General features: G+C 31.2%; 1 long non-coding RNA gene across 1 annotated transcript; it reads left to right on the forward strand.

Moving 5' to 3' along the window:
• Positions 1-1,914: 1,914 nt before the first annotated feature.
• Positions 1,915-5,179, forward strand: LOC143236849 (uncharacterized). The gene is made up of 2 exons (XR_013019770.1): positions 1,915-2,164; positions 4,996-5,179. It is a non-coding gene; the product is annotated as an uncharacterized LOC143236849 (long non-coding RNA).
• The last annotated feature ends 895 nt before the right edge of the window (positions 5,180-6,074 follow it).

The following is a 6,074-nucleotide window of genomic DNA, read 5'->3' on the forward strand; positions in this document are numbered from 1 at the left end:
TCAAATAACGTCTTTACAGTTGTTAACCTAAGTTGTTTAGTTAATATAATCTTGATAGTTCTCGTGAGCTGTTTGATTAACGTTGTCGTGATAGCCGTGTTAATATGTTTAACTTCGATAGTCATAATAGTTGTTTTGATGCATGTGACTGAAGTGGTAATGACGGATATCTTGAGATACGTAACTATAAAGGTGATGATGACTATCTTACAGAACCTGATTAATATAATAATAATGACTATACTCTGATTTATAATTCATGAAGACATGATAGCTGTTTCAAGTAACTTAGTTAATGTATTCATGATGGTTTTGTTGTTTAACACAATCAAAATGATTGTCAATGAGGAAGTTATTGTGTCACGAGTGAGAAAAATAAATTATCATATATATGTAAGAGAAATTGTTTGATAGTTATCAAAACTATAGTCATGTAATCAGTCATGTAGACTAGTATATGGAACTGATATATGACAGAAAACTTGAGTGTTTAGTAAATATAAAAAGTATCACATAAGTAAAGAACAACATGGAAATGAAATCCCAAGAGCTCATGAAGTGTAAAATCTAAAATGCACAAACTATTCCTGTCTCATCTGACTGAGGTTAAACGTTTTATAAACTTAATTTATTAAATGATTAGGTGTGGCAGCATTGTTACAGTTAATTATCTAATTGATAGTTGTACAGATATGTCTGTTCATGCTGATTATTGAATAAAGAAACATAAGTGAGTGAGTACAAGTTAATTTGTAACAAAGAGTTAAAAAACAGCAATGCATTTCAGAAAAATTTAAATAATTTAGGTATGGGTTCAAGGCCAGAGTGTTTTTAAAGTAATTATGACAATAAAAGTTATTTTTGCATTTATTTCTTTTTATGCAGTAAGATTTTTACAGCTTCTTTGAAGGGGAGAGAAAAATCTGAAGGAAGTTTTTGTGTTTGAATACAAATTATTTGGGTGAGTGGCTTGTGTTAACAGTTATTTTTAGTTGAGTTAAAAACTACAACACATAACCATGATTCTGTGTTATGATATCTAAAAAGAAGAAAACTGTCAAACCAGTAGAACTAGTATGTATAATATTTATAATGAAGATCACACTAAAAGAGAAAAAAATAACCAGTACTGTGATTATTGTTATCACAGTTATTAGGGTGATACCGTGATTTATTTTAACCACTGAATTGTGAAATACTCATAACGACTGCAGAGCATGTGGTGAAATACCAAATGGCAATTACTGTATCTTTGGTTTGAATAGTTTAGGAATGAAATTTATTGTAGATTGATAATGATATAAAATATAGTTAATGTTTAAAATCAACACTAAAGTATTTTTAAAGTAAACTATCATAAACTGATTACTACTTGATCCTAGTTATTTAAGAGATTGTGATATAAGTAAAATAGTTTTGTTGTAGAGATTGATATTATTTTTTTTTAATAAAGGAGGTTTTAGGGTTGTTCAAGAGTTCTTCTGGTTTACATGAATTTTACTTCAATGATTTTGATCTTTGTTTCTAATCAAAAAACACCTTGGGTGTGAGAAAATGAAATCACAATTGGCAAAGTGTTTGCTACACTTGAAGCGTTGATAAGAATTTTACAGCAAATATTCATTTATTGATTCACCAGTTTTTCAATTTGGAGCATGATGATGGGTAAAACAACAACAAAAACAAAACATCATCACGTGGCTTAATTAATTAATACTGTAAGTGCAGGTATTAGCCTTGCCTCCAATTTTATTTTATTATTTTAAGCTAAGCTAAAAAACTTGATAGTTATTTTAGGTTTATCAAAACCTGTGGGTTCTCAGAAATTAATGATTTTCTATTTGAGCCTATTTTGGCTTTAAATAATTTTAATGGGTTAATAATTGTTTCTCTGAACAGTTGATTCATGGTTCAGACTTGAAAAAAAAAAGGTGAAGGAAGCCTGAATGATAGTTGTCTTCTTGGTGTTGATTTGACAAGGGGTGTTTTGAAACTTCTAGCGTGAAGTTTATAAACTTATCACGAGCAGCAGATCCAGATAGTGGAGACCCATCCCATGTCGGCCAGCGCACCACGTCCCAGAGAAAACGCAAAGCCAGAACAAGAGTTAATGCACCACAAAGGACACTTACATATTACAATTTCGGATACAATCATGTGCATGGTAATTAATATTAGATTTAACAGAATGTACAATTTACTATGTTTATACAGTTCATATATATAGAACACAAACTATATAATCACTAGACATTGAATATATTGGTAAAATAGAGAACATGACCACATATTGAATAATATAAACATGATACATATGATTATTAATGAATATATTTAGTCCATTGTTCATTATTGTCGGTAGCCTTAAGAAAGATGGGAGTTAGAGCCACAAGGTAAAATTCTCAAGTTGGTTGTTGGATTGTTTGTTTTGTGACTGATGTGATTTGAAGAAGAGATCAATTTGCTCCATGAGGCTGGTGTTTGTGCAATATTGAATAGTTTATTTCTGGTTTTGGTCTTATTTTAGTATTTTTAGCTGGTCATAAGAAACGTGTTTGTTATGATATTGAATTGCTTGTTTTCTATAAGTAAGAGCCTATTGTATAGACGTGGATTCGGTAGGCTATTCGTACTGGTTTTAGTTGGGTAGGCTCAAGTTATAGCCCCACACTCTCTCAGTGGCACAGCACAATGTGTACTTACAATGCTAAAAACTGTAGTGGGTAGAGCACAGACAGCCCTTTGTGTAACTTTGTGCTTAATAACAAACAACAACCTCAATTCAAGTTTTACATAGATGTGAGGCATGCTGTATGTCACTGACATCCATATTCCACAATAGGTCTTATATAGGTATTTTATATTATCATTAATGTAGAATAATAACCTATGGATAGTTTGGCTTGGTCTTCGTAGTGTCGTAATTGTTGTATATATTTAAGTAGATTTGTCATTGGAAATTGTTTTGAATTTTTTCTAGAACTTTGTAGGATCCTGTCTATGGTTATCTATTGACTGGCAGAAAGAAGCTTTATCACTTTTCGTAATGCTGGGTTACGATTAATTTTTAATGTGGTTCTTTGTGTCATTTATTAAGGTTTGGAGGCTAGTGTTTCTTGTAAAAATTATTTCTCTGTGCAAGCACCTTCTGATTTTTATGAAGTTATGAATTTCTGTGGTTAGCTGCCAGTGACTGATATTAAGGATTTTCTGTGTGACTAAGATAGTATTTTCGATTACCTGTGATTTTTTACAGTGAAAGTATCGGTATTTGTGAGCAGTTGGCTGATGTTTTAATGTCAGGTAAGGGTGACTCTATGATTAGTTTTACAGACGTGAGTTTGGTGCTGTGTTGCATGGGTTGATATTTACAGTAAATGAAATGGGTTGTGATATACTGTGAGAAGTAATAACTGTATATATTCGTGCTGAAGGTGATTGGGCATAGGATATTTTAGTGGAATTGTCTGATAGTTTTATAACAATCTACTCATGCTAGACATTCAGTAACATTTACCATCCATGAGTAAAACGATTTTATAAATATTTTAGTTTAAAAAATTCACCACATCATTACATCACAGAAAAGATTTTATTGAAGTATTTCTGTGTTGACAGAATCATCAAAGAAAGTGTCTTCCTTGCAACTCATGATATTTTCACTAAAGAAAAATAAATATTTATTTTAAGTTCGTTTTTAATTATTTTATATTTAAAACTTGCTTCTGTTTTGTAAATTTTATTAATTACATGTGAAACATAATTTTTGTGCAAATTTCAATTTTGTTATTCATGGCTGAGCTGATTAAATAATTATGAAATGTTTAGAGTGGTTGTGGTAGTTTAATTAGTTCTGGATCTTTTAATTCAAAGTTAATCCATGTGTCAAAGCTTTTTGTTAAAAACAAACTGTGTTAAAATTATCAGTATGTGTGTGTGTTTTTATAGCAGAGCCACAACAGGCTATCTGCTTGGCCCACCGAGAAGAATCGAGCCCCTGATTTTAGCATTGTAAATCCGTAGACTTACTGCTGTACTAGCGGGAGGCAAAATTATCAGTGCCTTTTTAAGTTAAGCCAAAAGTTCATCAGAATGTCAGTCTTGGTGTCTTATTTATGAGTTGGAAAAGTTTTAGAAAAAACAAAACAAAAACGAAGCTGTTTCAGATCAAAATCAAACTATTCAGATTTAAATGTCAGTAAAACTGTAAAATATTTTTATTGTGCAAGTATTGGATATGTCTTATTAAAATGAAATTGAAAGACGAAGTAAAATATTATATGATAAACTTTTCACGGGCACCAACAAGTGTTCACTAGAAAGTAACCATATACTTTAGTTTTCTGTGACATCTCTAAAACCTCTTGATAATTTTGGTCCATCTGAAAGGAATTCATCTCTGCTTAACGAGGAAGCATACCCCACACCATGACTTAAATATCATCTATAATAAATGAGCCAAGATTAGCAAAGTTTGAAGGCAACCATAGTGGTGACTATATCAGTAACAACACATGAAAAACTTGTGGCTGTATTAGGAAGTCTAAACTTTGTGCTGACGTACCTACACATATAGATGTTACAGTCTAGGTTAGATTATAATATTGAAAAACACTGGCATGCTTGGAAATCCTTGGAAACTCAGGGTGGTACAGCACTTATTCTACAGGATTACAACGATAAAATCAGAGTTTCCATTCTTATAAGTGAAGACGTCAGATAGCTCGACATGGCTTTATTACAAAATAACAGACCATAATATAATTTAATGTTATATAATGTTATACTTGCAAAAATATTTATTCCTCTACATATTTCTTCAATAAATTAATCAACATTTTTATTTATAAATTTTGTGTTTGATATAAAGATATTATTCCTGATTTTATTTATATATTCATTTTAAATATTACGTACATTATCATTTGCCATGTGTTATGTTCAGTTTTATTTGTCTGGTTATATTTATAACTAATGGTTTATTTTCATTTTCAGCTTTCTTCCGCATATGCTACAGCATAATGAGGTGAGATAACTTTAATTTTATTGGCTGAGGTGTGAATGGAGACTTCATAACATAAGATGAGGGAGAAAATATATTTCTGTTCATCTACCTCTTTTATTGGATAAATTAAGAATACTGGAAATGTTTTTAAATAAATATGTGTTTGAAGTTTTATTGTGTGATCCAAATTTTATTTTGGAAAGACAATGTAATAAGGTTCCCCAAATTTTTGTTAGGCACTAAATATTTAAGACTATATGTACACACAGGATGTTATATCAGATCACTGTACATATTCTAAAATATCAGTTTTTATACTATTTTCAATAAGATTTCTTATCGTTCATTACATCCTTCAATATGCGAAAATGTTTATATTCCCTACTAGGCTTGCAACTTCCACCTACTTTACGTTTCAATGTGGTTCAATATTTAATTCAATATTAGACAAAAAAGAAGCACCAGAAATATGAGGAGAGTAAATTGTAAGAAAATATTAACTTTGATACGATATCTTTTTAAAACTAACATAATAGCAGGAATCTCATCGGGAATCTTGCATTCTCTTGGCATATGAACCAAGACGAGCACTCCTCAGAAAGTATCCAAAAATGTGGTTGGAGAGTGTGATTTTTGTAAGAATACACCAATGGGAAAACACACTAACCAGGTATACTATTCTCCCATCTTGAAAGTACTGGTCACTAAATTGGGTGTAAAAATGAGTATGACATTCTTAACTGTAGATATGCTGGCTGGTCCACCTTATCTGCCATGATAAGGTGATGGGCATCCTAGTCAACACAATACATCTAGACTGGTCCATCTCTTTTTCCATACCTCCCAGAAATAAACCTGCTGGAGAAGGTATGATGGAGGTTCCTCAGCCAACTAATATTATTTGGTTGTTTGAATTCCTTTCTAAAACCAGTTATCCTACAAAGTAATCAGTAGGATTTTGTAGGATGCGGAGTACTCAGCCAGTTATAATGTTCTCTAATATAGAACAAAGGTAAAAAGGATACATAGAAATGAAAAGGATGGAAACTACATGTGCATCTAGTCCAAA

The sequence above is a fragment of the Tachypleus tridentatus genome, chromosome 13 (genome assembly GCF_004210375.1).
Source record: "Tachypleus tridentatus isolate NWPU-2018 chromosome 13, ASM421037v1, whole genome shotgun sequence".
Lineage (NCBI taxonomy): Eukaryota > Metazoa > Arthropoda > Merostomata > Xiphosura > Limulidae > Tachypleus > Tachypleus tridentatus.